Source organism: Chiloscyllium plagiosum, unplaced genomic scaffold (assembly GCF_037043375.1).
Source record: "Chiloscyllium plagiosum isolate Xiang-an unplaced genomic scaffold, Cpla_swu_hap1 HiC_scaffold_20, whole genome shotgun sequence".
Taxonomy (NCBI): domain Eukaryota; kingdom Metazoa; phylum Chordata; class Chondrichthyes; order Orectolobiformes; family Hemiscylliidae; genus Chiloscyllium; species Chiloscyllium plagiosum.
In genome coordinates, this window is record NW_028270158.1 from 47,980,324 (window position 1) to 47,993,928 (window position 13,605).

The following is a 13,605-nucleotide window of genomic DNA, read 5'->3' on the forward strand; positions in this document are numbered from 1 at the left end:
AAGGCTGTAATGAGGTCAGGGGTTGAGTGGCCTGTCAGAACCAAAACTGAGTATCAGTGAGCAGGTTATTATTAAGAAAGTGCTGCTTGATAGCATTCCAATCCATCACTTTAAGACGATTGAGAGTAGATTAATGAGCAGTAATTGGCTGGGTTAGATTTACCTTGCTTGCTGAATGTGCAACATACTTCTGCAAATTTTCCATGCTACTGTATAGATGCCAGCATTGCAGCTAGAACATAGATTGACAAGTGGCACAGCAAGGTCTGAAGCACACATCCTCAATATTATTACTGGAATGATGTCGGGGTACATAGCCTTTTCAGTAACAAATGCCTTCAGCCATTTTCTGACATTGCATGGAATTAGTCAAATTGGCTGAAGATTAGCATTTATGATGCTGGGAACATCCTGAGAAGGGTGAGTTTGGCACTTCTAGGTAAAGATTTTTTCAAAATCAGTCTTTATCTTTTGGGTATTGGACCAAGGAATGGCGGATGAATTCTAATGCAGTTAAGTATGAAGTCATTCAATCAACTAAAGATGATAGAATTGAGCATTTCTGAAATGTAAAATGTGTAATAAAAGCCTGGCCATTAGGAAACACAAAGAGTGGTAGAAGTGTCGAATCCTCCCAAATAAAGCTGGAGGCACTTGTCCAATGAATCATTTTTTAATTTTAGGTTGATATTTTCCAAGCTTAGTGTATGAAGGGATATGAAGCCAGACGGACAGGGTGAATGGAGGAACAAATTACTGAGATTCTGGAACCTGTACTGAAAACAACAAATGCTAGAGATCACAGTGGGTCAGACAGCATCCATGGAGAGAAAGCAAGCTAACATTTTGAGTCGAAATGACTCTTCAGAGCTGAAGTGAAGGATGGAGGGGATAGCATTTATGCTTTAGTTTGGGAGAGGTGAGGGTGGAGGTGGTGGGTGTCCTGTGCTGACAGAGAAAAGATGTTGATAGTTCTGCCAGACTTGAAATAACAGTAAGTGGAATGAGGGGAGGGGAGTGGAGGCATGATAACAAGGTAAAAGGGAAGAAGTGGGAGTTGGTTCACAATTTAAAGGTGTTAAACTCAGCATTAAGTCCAGAAGACTGTAAAGTGCTGAGTCTGAAGATGAGATGTTGTTCTTCCAGTTTGCGCTGTGATTCACTGGAACACTGCAGCATGTCAAAGACAGACATGTGGGCATGTGAGCAGGACGCTGTGTTAAAATGATTGGCTACAGGAAAGTCCTGCTTGCAAACAGATTGGAGGTGTTCTGCAAAGCAGTCACCCAGTCTGCGTTTGGTTTCTCCAATATAGAATAGGCCACTTTGGGTGCAGTGAGTACAGTATACAAGATTGGAGGAGGTACAGGTGAAATGCTGCGTCACCTGTTTAGAACCTTGGATGGTGAGCAGGGAGGAGGTGAAGGGTCAGGTGCTGCACCTTCTGCGGTTACGTGGAAAGGTGCTCTGGAGATGGGGTGGTGATGTTGATGTTTGTGGAATGTGCTAGGATGTCCAGGAGGGAACAATCCCTGTGAAATGCAGACAGGGGAAGTGATGTTTGATGGTGATCTGCTGGCTTTGTGATACAGGGTGAGTGGAGTTGAGATACAGAGCAGACAGAATCTCACTGGATGTTGGACAAATTTAAGGAACTGAATGGGCTCCACCCTGTTCCTACCTCCCTCTGAGATGGGAAATAAATGATTGCAGTTATAGCAGGTGAGCTTTGAATTCTTAATCTGCGTTGTTTGTGGATCAAACTGCCAATGCTAGGGCTTTTCAACCAGCAAAGGGTTTGTATAGCCATCAATAATTGTGTGATTCCCACTCTTTTCTGACTGCTAATTTTCTGTTATCCCATTTAGAGATACATGATACACACCTACTAATATAAGATCTCTTTTTAAAATGAATTGTCTAATGCTCCTTCTCTACATCAGCCCTATCTAGGGCATATTTTCTTATTTTCTCATTTAACATGAAAGTAATTCTGACCCTTTCCTCATCTTTTCTATGCCTCCCAAATTTATTGTATTTTATGATGTTTACTTTTTCAATTTCATACATTTTGAAGCTTAACGTTTATACAGACTATGAATTTCCTCCCGAATGGCATTGTGGGTCTAGCAACAGCGCAGGGACTGCAGCCGTTCAAGAAGGCAGTTCACCACCACCTTCTCAAGGGCAACTAGGAATGGCCAATAAATACTGATCAAGACAGTCATGCCCATGGCACATGTGAATTTTTAATAATTTCAGTTCCATACGTTTATCTATTTTCTCTGACTGGCGGACACCTCAGAATGTAACAATGTTACTATTTTGTTGCTGCAAATTAGAGTCATAAGGTCATACAGAATGGAAACAGGCCTTTTGGTCCAACTCATCCATACCAACCAAGTTTCCTCAACTAAACTTGTCCCATTTGCCCCTTTTTGTCCAAATCCTTTTAAATCTTTCTTATTCATGTATTTGTCCAACTGTCTTTTAAATGTTGTCACCAAACCTGCATCTACCACTTCCTCTGGCAGTTCCTTCCACTATTGAATCACCCTCTGTGTGAAAAAGTTGCCCCTCACATCCCTCTTAAATCTTTCTTCTTCACCTTAAAGTTATGCCCTCCAGCAATGAACTCCCCAATGTTAGGGAAAGGACTTTTGCTATTCACCTTATTGATGCCCCTCATGATTTTATAAAAATCGATCAATTCACCCATCAATCTCCAAACTCCTTCCAATTTTGTTGGAATGGGATTTTGTTATTATAATTTAAGAATCTTCCAATTTTATTGGCTATTTGTTAAAGTATTAAAGTGGTGCTGTCCAAAAAGTGCATTTGAGAAAGTGAAAGATAATGTGCCAGAATTATTGAAAATTATGAAGGATTTTGATTGGGGAAATTAAAAAGAATCTGCTTTCAATATCATGAGAGTTAGTAACCAGAGGACAGAGATTTAATGCAACTGGCAAAAGAATCGTAGGGAATGGTGCATGTGTATATGAAACAACGAGTTACAGTTGTTTAGAATGCCATGCGTGAAAGGATGGTAAAACCAGATTCAACAGAATTACCAAAAGAGAATTACTTAAGTATTTAAGTCACACTAAAATATTAGCTATGGGGTCAGAATGGTGAAGGGTGTCTAAATTTCTCCTAGCCTTATCCTATAATATTCACTGCACTGGAACAAGCCCACATGAGTATCCTTGTTAGAGGTGGTGCTCTACATTAGCTGACTCATACATTTTCTCATTTAACACCAACAGCATATGTTTTTATTTCTTTCTCCATCATGTGTTTATCCAATTTCCCTTAAATGTATCTATTCCAAATCCCTGTCTATGGAAGATTTTATAAATTCATTGTTGGTTAAAACACAGAAGGAAAACAATGGCCCATTGAGCCTTTGTCAACTTTCTTCAAGAGCAACATAGCCAATTCAATTTCCCATACTGTCACTGTAGTCCTGCCAGCTGTTTTTTTTCCAGGTGGTTCTCCAAATCCCCATTGAAAGCCACAACTGAATCGTCTGCCACCACCCTCTCATGCACTGTGCTGCAGATGTTATCCACTTGCTGCTTAAAAAAGATTTTGCTCATGTTACCATCAGTATTTTGTCAATTAACTTAAATCAGTGTGCTTTGACACTTCCAGTAATAGGAACAGTCTCTTTCCAGCCAGACTCTCTGTATCTCTGCTTGGAACCCTTCAGGATTTTGAAAGTGTTGTGGGTAAATTACCACACGCTACCTTTAATTCAGCTGCTTTGAAGAAACCTCAGAGACGATTAAATACTGAAAGTTATTTAAACTTTATTGAAAGTATGAACCAAAATAAGATCTCTCAAGTTAGCATGTCAGACCTCAAAACCCAACTTGTCTATTACCCAATTAATGGTGGAATTTAGCTCCAATTCCAACGAACAGCATCTGTCTGTAGATGTCCAGGGTTTGATCCTTATGCAGTTGTTCTTCAAAATTATGCTGCGGAGGAATCCTGGAGTAGAATTCTTCCACAACTTTCTCTCTTTCATGTTTGTGGTATGACATTATTGATGGTCTTGTAGATATCTTCATCCAAAATATTGACCACTCCTCTCGAGCTATCAAGTCTGCAGTTTGCCTCTTTACCAGAAGTACATTTCCTGTTTCTTGTTACATTTGGCACTATCTGTTTGAAGATACAAGTTCCCTGTGATTTAACTCCTTAAATTCTTCTGCAGAGCAATCACTGTGCTTGTACCAAGCAGGTGTTAAAACAGTTTTGTTTATGTCGCTTCGATTCCTTCTTTTCCCAGGCATGGCTAACTGCTTTCATTTCCTGTATAAGTTTGTCCTTGACCCTTAACAGTTTATTCCAGACAGAGTTATTGCTGTTTCTTTCAATCCATGAGCAGCTTTTAAAATTCTGAAGGTTATACTATCATAAAAGTGTCCAATGAGTTTCCTCTCAACCAGTTCTGCCTGAAGGAGAACAATTTCAGCTGCTTCTGCCTTCAACATAACTGTTCTGGAATGCTTGTTCCTGGAAACTTGCTCAAATGTTTTCTGTACCCTCTTTGAAGCTTTTACATCATTCCTAAATACAGTGCCTAGAAATGGGCACAATACTGCAGTTCAGGCTGAACCAATGCTTTATAAAGATTTGTCAGAAATTCCTTGCTTCTTAAATTTTATTATATTGGATGTACTAAGTCACAGCATAAAAGGTACAAAGAGATATTGCTAGACTAAGTAAATGGGCAAAACTGTGACAGGTTCTGTTCAATGTAAGCAAGTGTGAGGTTATCCATTTTGGACTAAAAAAGAATAGAACAGGATTGTGAAATATTATATCATGATTTGTTTTACCAACTGACTCACAAGCGCACCATGTTTATCATACTGCATTTCCATTCACTCAGTCACAACTCTTTACTAACTCACTCACCAGCATGCTATGTTTACTATACCACATTTCCATTCATTAATAAAACTGCATTTTTGTAGTAAATTTTAAATTTACAAGATAAATTAAAACATCCCTTCCAACCCATTACAGCTTCTTTACACCTTTCAATTCTTATCAGCCCCATGTTGCAAACAATGGTTAGACCTGTCTCTGTATCAGGCTATACCTGAATAAGTGTTAATACTGTAACCTACTCAGGACAATGCCAACCCCACTATTGTGTGTCCATGAGTCACTCAAAAAGATGAAAAGATTATAACATTAATCAGCCCTTAATGACCGTTTCTCAGGATCTGAATAGATTGCAGAACATCAAACAGTTTCCTCCACGAGCATGCACCTTTTAAATTCATATTAAATGGAGCTATTATCCCCTTTAAGAAACTCACTGTCAAACCAGAGCTTCTGTGAAATTGCAATGAATGAGTCTGTAAGAATTGTCAGAACCGGCAATAGTAAATTAAATCTCATGACCCAGCTGCGGGAGTTCAGTTTAATATCCTCTATCCTTTTATATAGTACATGCATCATTTCTCACTTATTTAGATCATATAGATCTAACATTTTTAATAACATTACTAACTTTAAATACAAAAGGACGAACACCTCTTAATTATGCAAGCGCCAATCGGACAGACATTCTAATCACAGCAGAAATAAGAGCCAGCATTTAAAAAGTGGTCAAACCATGTCCTGCTTCCCCAGGACAGATGTCATGCAAATGCTTATGTACAATAGATTTAACTATGTAACACCATAGTGCTAAACTTTTAATGTATTTAAGAACTGTGTATAAAGAGGCTACTGTAAAAACTGTACTTCGGATTCCATCGCTGCCTTGAACTGTGCCATTGCAGTTGCTCAATAAAGAGCCTATTTTCGCCACTCACTGATTTTGGTTGTTATTGAACATGATCCTACAGGTGCTTTCTGGATGCGATGTGAAATAACTCCATGAAAGCTGGTGCCCCATCACCAATACACCCTTTATTTACATGTGCATAGTAGATGACACTGACCCGGCTAGCACAGAGCCGGCTCCTAGAGTGAGCAGAACTCCTGACACTCCTGTTCACATTTGGCAACCAGGGCTCCCTGATTGCTCCAGGTTAACAGCTGCAATCACAGAACTCATATTCTCTGAGACCCACATGGCTAACATAGTTCCAATCATTACATTCCTCCCCCTTTTAGTCCTGGGACATAGGCCCATCCTGGGATGTTTTTGCACCGGGCAGAGTTCCTCCGACTCTGCCTCAGATATGGACAGTGTGTACCAGACTGTAGCCCAACTCTTGCATCTTGGCTGAAACTCATCTTCAGGCAGCAATGATGTCAAGGTGCAACATCTGTTATGTTCATCTCGTCCTGAGAGGTTGTTTGATGCTAGTTAGAGGGGGAAAACCCATGGGTTCTCACAGCATTGCCGGGTCCTCTGAGGGGCCAGATATATTTTGTTCCTGCCCCACCTGTGAGGTTGCAGCTTTCATGTGATCCACATGCTTGTTCAGGACCGCCACACCTACCCGAACTTTGTATGTCACAGGAAAACTTCCAGATATTTAATTTGGACTTCACTCAGGCAGCCATTTTCTAATTGAAAAATGTTGAGCAAATCAAATTGAATCTTTCCAACCAATTTCACCTCATCACGCTGGGTCTGAGCCTTTTATTACATTCAGTGATAACTGAATCAGCTGCTTCTCATAAAAGAACAGAACTGGAGTTGTACCCTTAATCTGTTGGGATTCCCCAGTACAGGTTCTTATCCTAGCCGAGGTCTTATACAAACTTAAGGACTGGAGTCCAGAGCAAATTTTGGTAAAGGCTGGTTCTGTATTCATTGATATAGCCATGCCAGTATAGACCTCCATTAGAACTGGGTGACCATTTAGCCAGACTTTATTTTGATTGGTTCTGATTTGGATGTTGCTAAGCAATTTAGCAATGTCGCAAACCAGCTGTAGATGGACTTTCCAGGTCCACACTCTCCTAGATACCAGCCTACCAGTTCTCCTTCTCAGTTCAAGCCTAGTGGGACTCTGCTGTCTCAAATCTGCAAACCAGCAGCAAATACAAGGGACCTTCAAGGAAATTTTAACCGTTTGCCTGATTCTTGGCTTTGTTTTGGGGTTTTCCTGTGGGCTAACCTAGTGTCTCTCTGTTGAAAATATGACCTGAGTGAGTCTTTGCAATTGCCTTCACTCAAATTGTGTTTTCCAACTTCAGTTGGTCCACTTCCTCTGGCAAACCCTCTATTTGCATAAGCTCTACTTGCAGATTTTCTAATGTCAAGCCAGTTGTAGTGCCTGGTTGAAGTTAGTTAGGCTTCAGCTAATAGATCCTTTGCATGGTCATATCATCAATCCCACATATGAAATGCTCTCTCAGTATCTCACTTAGGCTTAAACCGAAATCATATGGCTCCGCAGTTGTCTTAACCTTGTCAAAAATCCTGATATGAATTCCCCTGCTTCTCAAACTGTCGAGTAAAACTGATACCTTCACAGAATTAGAGGAGGCTTAGGGTCATAATATTCCTTAGCTAAATCCATCAACTCTTGAAAAGTTTTAGCACCTGGTGTAGCCCAGAGAGTAAGGCTTCTCATAACCAAAGAAGCTGCGTATCCACATTCTGTCAGAAGAATTACTTGTTGGTTTTCATCTGCCCAATATAATTTGCTCAGAAACAATAACGCATTCTTTTCACATACTGGGCCCAGTCTTCAACAGAAGAATTAAACAAGTCAAGCTTTCCAAACAGTGGCATGATGCCAGAAATATTTACCCCAATTCAAAGACGACTGTTGTGAGCAAATCTCTTCAGAGAATGAGATCCACCTGGCTGACCCCATTCCAATCACTACAATATGAAGTGAAATACAGTGGATGTCCAAAGAGACTGGGGCAGTTGGGGGGTACTCCAGGTGCATAGATTTTTAAAATGCCATGAAGAGGTGCAGAATACAGTCAAGAAAGCTAGTGGAATGCTTGTATATCTCAGGGACAGGGAGATAAAGAAGCCAAGCTGCAATTATACAAAATCCTAGTTAGCCCCCACTTGGTATACTGTGAGCAGATCTGAGCACCACTCCTTAAGAAAGTTATATATTGGCCTTGGAAGGAGTAAAAGAATGATACCTGGAGTTCAGGAGTAAGTTATGAGGAGAGATTACAACATTTAGGCATGTTTTCTCTAGAATTTGTTAGTTTAAGGAATAATCTGATCGAAGATGATAACAGGAAAAGACAGGATAGATAATGATAAACCACTTCCACTAGAACTAGGGGGCATAGTCAGAGAATTAGGGCCAGAGCGATGTTAGGAAGCACTGCTACACACAAAGGGTGGTAAATGTTTAGATCTTGTTTCCATAAACAACAGACGATATTGGATCAGTCATTAATTTTAGATCTGATATCAATAATTTTTTGTTAAGCAAAGGACCAAAGGCTGGTATATGGAGTTCATCCACAGGTCAGCCATTATCTCATTGAATGGCAGTACAGACTCAAGGGGCTGAATGGCCTATTCCTGCTCCTATGTCTCCTATCTTCCTTTGTGTGTATCATTGGTAAAGCCAGAATTTGTTGTCCATCCCTAATTGTCCTGAACTGCATAGCTCATTACAGCCATTTCAGGTTGTAGTAAAAAGATAGTTAAGAGTCAAGCCTATTGCTGTCAGTCTGAAGTCACATGTAGGATAGACCGGATAAGTATGGCAGATTTCCTTTCTTGACGGTCATTAATTAACCAGGTGGGACTTGGAAAAGAAATTTTGTGGTCACTATTATTGAGCTTTATATTTCAAATTTAGCAATTAAATTTTCACCAGCTGCCCTGATTAGATTTGAACTTTTATCCCTTGAGCTTTGGCCCCTGGATTACTCGTGCAGTGATGTGCCATCATCTCTCCTTTATGTTGAAATAAATCCTGTTTTTGCAGCTTTCCCCAATGTCTACACACCTTCAACAATTTGCACAGAAACATTCCAAGGCCCCTCTGTTCCTGCATGCCTTTTTTGAATTGTATGCTTTATTTTTGCCTTCCTTGTTTGTAGGATCTAAGACCATAAGGCAAAAGAGCAGAATTAGGCCATTCAGCACATTCAGTCTACTCTGCCATTCATGAAGATTATCAACTCCATTCTACTGCTTTTTTCCCCAGAACCCTTGAATTACGTTCCAGTTAAAATTCTGTCAATCTTAGTCTTGAACAAACTGAATGAGTCAGCCTCTACAGCTCTCTGCAGAAAAGTATTCCATCAATTTACGAGACTCAGAGAAGAAATCCCTCCTCATCTCCATCTTAAACATGCACCCCATTGTTCTGAAATTTTGCCCTCTGGTCTTGGAGTCTCCCAGGACAGAAAACAAGCTTTCTGCATATGTTTCAACAAAATCACCTCTCATTCCTCTCAATGCCAATGAGTACAGGCCCAACCTACTAAACCTCTCCTCATAGCACTGTCCCTCCATACCCGGTATCTCCCAAGTAAACCTTCTCTGGACAGCCTTTGAGGTTTCTATATCTTTCTTTAGAAAAGAGGCCCTAAACTATTCATAATATTCCAGTTGTAATCTGACTAGCTGTATAGGTTTAGCAAAACCAGTCTATTTTCATACTGTATTCCCTTTGGGGAAAAAAAGGCAATCATTTCATTTGTCTTTCCTATCATCTTTGGATGCTGGCTTTTTGTGATTCAGAGATTAATCCTTCTGTTCTGTAGCTTTCTGCAGTTTTTCTCCAATTAAATAATATTCTGTTCCTCTTTTCATCATGCTAAAGCGCATACCTCACATTTGTCTACATTATATTCCTTCTAGGAGAAAGCGAGGACTGCAGATGCTGGAGATCAGAGCTTAAAAATGTGTTGCTGGAAAAGCGCAGCAGGTCAGGCAGCATCAAAGGAACAGGAGAATCGATGTTTCGGGCATAAGCCCTTCTGCCAAGCTTTTGCCCATTTGCTTAACCTGTATATTTCCCACTGCAGACTCTGTCATTTTTAGCACATGCCTTCCCACCTACTTTTGTGTCATCACTAATTTCACTATAGTACATTCACTTTACCCATTGAATTCATGAATATATATATTGTCAATAATTGTGGTCCCAGCACTGACCCCTGTGGCATTTCATAAGTTACAGGTTGCCACCCTGAAAGTGCAACATTATTTCAACTGACTGTATTCTATGAGTTATCCAATCCTCTATCCATGTAATATACCAGCTCCAACACATGGACTCTTATCATATTAAGTAGCCTAATGTGTGGTACCTAATCAAATGCCTTCTGGAAATCCAAATCTATTACATCCACAGCCTCCCTTTATCTATCCTGCTTGTTACCTCCTCCAAGAATTCTAGTACATTTGTCAAGCATGATTTCTCCATTGTGAAGCCATTCTTACCTGCTTAATCATATTATGTATTTCTAAATGCTCGGTCATTACAATCTTCATAATACTCCAACATTTTCCCAGTAATAGGCATTAAGCTAACTGTCCTCCCATTAACTGTTTTGATGTCTCCTTCAGTTGTTAAATAAAGGTACAACATTTACAGTTTTCCAATCCTCAGACTTTTCAGAATCTAAGGATTCCTGCAAAATCACTGTCAATGCATCCATTTCACTTTGTTTATTTCTTTATTATCCTACTATGGTCCAAAGCAATGATTGGTTTTCAGCTACATTAGCTTCCCTCACACCTCAGAGGTAGAGATGCGACTTCTGTTCTGTAAGAGCCCCCTGGATCTGCTTTTTTTTTTAAATCAGCCTGTTCAGGAATGTTGTGACTCAACTGTGGAGCAAGTGGAAATTACACCCAGGCCTTCTGACTCAGAAGTAGGGAAACAAACACTGCATCACAAGAGCCACCTGGGTCTGCTTTACAAAGGGTTTAGGTGGCGAGTTCTAGCAGGGCAGGCCATTGTTTGTTGCCAAGGGAAGTCATACTCAACAAGCTCCACAAGGAGACAAGAGAATGCCCATGGGCTTGTCGGGGTTATCACAGTCACGAAGGATTAATGTACTACGTGACAGTGAGGCAAGGAATAGGGAGAGAGTGCAGTTGAACACGTGGCTGCAAGGATGGTGTAGGAGGGAGGGCTTCAGGTATTTGGACAATTGGACTGCATTCTGGGGCAGCAGAGTGGCGCAGCGGGAGCGTGCTGGGCCCATAATCCAGAGGTCGATTGATTGAAACCATCCTCTGCTATTAGCGGCGCGAGCTGGATGGAAGTGAGGTTGGAGCGCAGAGCTGGTCGGGAAGGTAAGTGATTGATATTTGAGTGGGTGTGTTCTAGACCCCAGGCCCTACATAGTTCAATCAATCGACCTCTGGATTATGGGCCCAGCACACTCCCGCTGCGCCACTCTGCTGCCCCAGAATGCAGTCCAATTGTCCAAATACCTGAAGCCCTCCCTCCTACACCATCCTTGCAGCCACGTGTTCAACTGCACTCTCTCCCTATTCCTTGCCTGTGGACTTTAAAATTAGGTTAGAGGAGGAGGATGGGAGGGAGGCCCTACTATGTAGTTTCCTACGACATTGGTAGGAAGAGGGCTGGGGAGGTCATTCAAGAGCTCAGGGAGTTAGGCTGGAAGCTAAAAGCTAGGACGGACAGAGTCGTCATCTCTGGGTTGTTGCCGGTGCCACGTGACAGTGAGGCAAGGATTAGGGAGAGAGTGCAGTTGAACACGTGGCTGCAAGGAGGCCCTACATAGTAGCTTTTAGCTTCCAGCCTAACTCCCTGAGCTCTTGAATGACCTCCCCAGCCCTCTTCCTACCAATGTCGTAGGAAGCTACATAGTAGGGCCTCCCTCCCATCCTCCTCTTCTAACCTAATTTTAAAGTCCACAGGTAAGCTACTCAGTGTTCTTGTTTTCAGAGACGAGGTGTAGAGTAATGGCAGCGCAGGCAGTGGAATGTTCCTCCTGCAGGATGTTCGAGGTAGGGGTGACCACCGATACTCCTGCCAACTTCATCTGCAGGAAATGCAGTCAGATCCTGCTCCTCACAGAACGAGTTAGGGAACTGGAACTGGAGTTGGATGAACTGAGGATTATTCGAGAGGCTGAGAGGGTGATAGATAGAAGCTGCAGGGACATAGCTACGCCAAAGAACAGAGGTAGCTGGGTAACAGTTAGAGGTGGGAAGGGAAGGAAGCAGGCAGTGCAGGGATCCCCTGTGGTCGTTCCCCTAAACAATAAGTATACCGCTTTGGATATTGTTGGGGTAACAGGGGTAAGCTGCAGTGACCGGGTCTGTGGCGCGAGGTCTGGCTCTGAGACTCAGAAGGGAAAGGGGGAGAGGAGGAGAGCGCTAGCTATAGGAGACTCTCTAGTCAGAGGGACGGACAGGCGGTTCTGTGGACATGGGCGAGACTCTCGGATGGTTTGTTGCCTCCCGGGTGCCAGGGTCTGAGACGTCTCGGACCGTGTCTTCAGAATCCTTAAGGGGGAGGGTGTGCAGCCAGAAGTCGTGGTGCACGTTGGCACCAACGACATTGGTAGGAAGAGGGGTGGGGAGGTCATTCAAGAGCTCAGGGAGTTAGGCTGGAAGCTAAAAGCTAGGACGGACAGAGTCGTCATCTCTGGGTTGTTGCCGGTGCCACGTGACAGTGAGGCAAGGATTAGGGAGAGAGTGCAGTTGAACACGTGGCTGCAAGGATGGTGTAGGAGGGAGGGCTTCAGGTATTTGGACAATTGGACTGCATTCTGGGGAAGGTGGGACCTGTACAAGCAGGATGGGTTGCACCTGAACCAGAAGGGCACCAATATCCTGGGGGGTAGGTTTGCTAGCACTCTTCAGGGGGGTTTAAACTAATTTGGCAGGGGGATGGGATCCGGACTTGTAGTCCAGCAAGTAGGCTAGCTGTTTGTCAGGATGTCCAAGAATGTAGGGAGGCTGTGAAGAAGGTAGCACAGACAGGGAATACTTGCGGACACAGAGATGGGTTCAAGTGCGTATACTTCAACGCAAGGAGTATCAGAAATAAGGTGGGTGAACTTAAGGCGTGGATCGGTACCTGGGACTACGATGTTGTGGCCATCACGGAAACATGGATAGAAGAGGGACAGGAATGGTTGTTGGAGGTTCCTGGTTACAGATGTTTCAGTAAGATTAGGAAGGGTGGTAAAAAAGGAGGGGATGTGGCGTTGTTAATTAGAAATGGTATAATGGCTGCAGAAAGGCAGTTCGAGGGGGATCTGCCTTTGGAGATAGTATGGGCTGAAGTCAGAAATAGGAAAGGTGCAGTCACCTTGTTGGGTGTTTACTATAGGCCCCCCAATAGCAGCAGAGATGTGGAGAAACAGATTGGGAAACAGATTTTGGAAAGGTGCAGAAGCCACAGGGTAGTAGTCATGGGCAATTTCAACTTCCCAAATATTGATTGGAAGCTCTTTAGATCAAGTAGATTGGATGGGGCGGTGTTTGCGCAGTGTGTCCAGGAAGCTTTTCTAACTCAGTGTGTAGATTGTCTGACCAGAGGGGAGGCCATATTGGATTTGGTACTCGGTAATGAACCGGGACAAATGGTGGGCTTGTTAGTGGGTGAACATTTTGGTGATGGTGACCACAATTCTGTGACTTTCACCTTGGTTATGGAGAGAGATAGGTGCGTGCAACAGGGTAGGTTTTACATT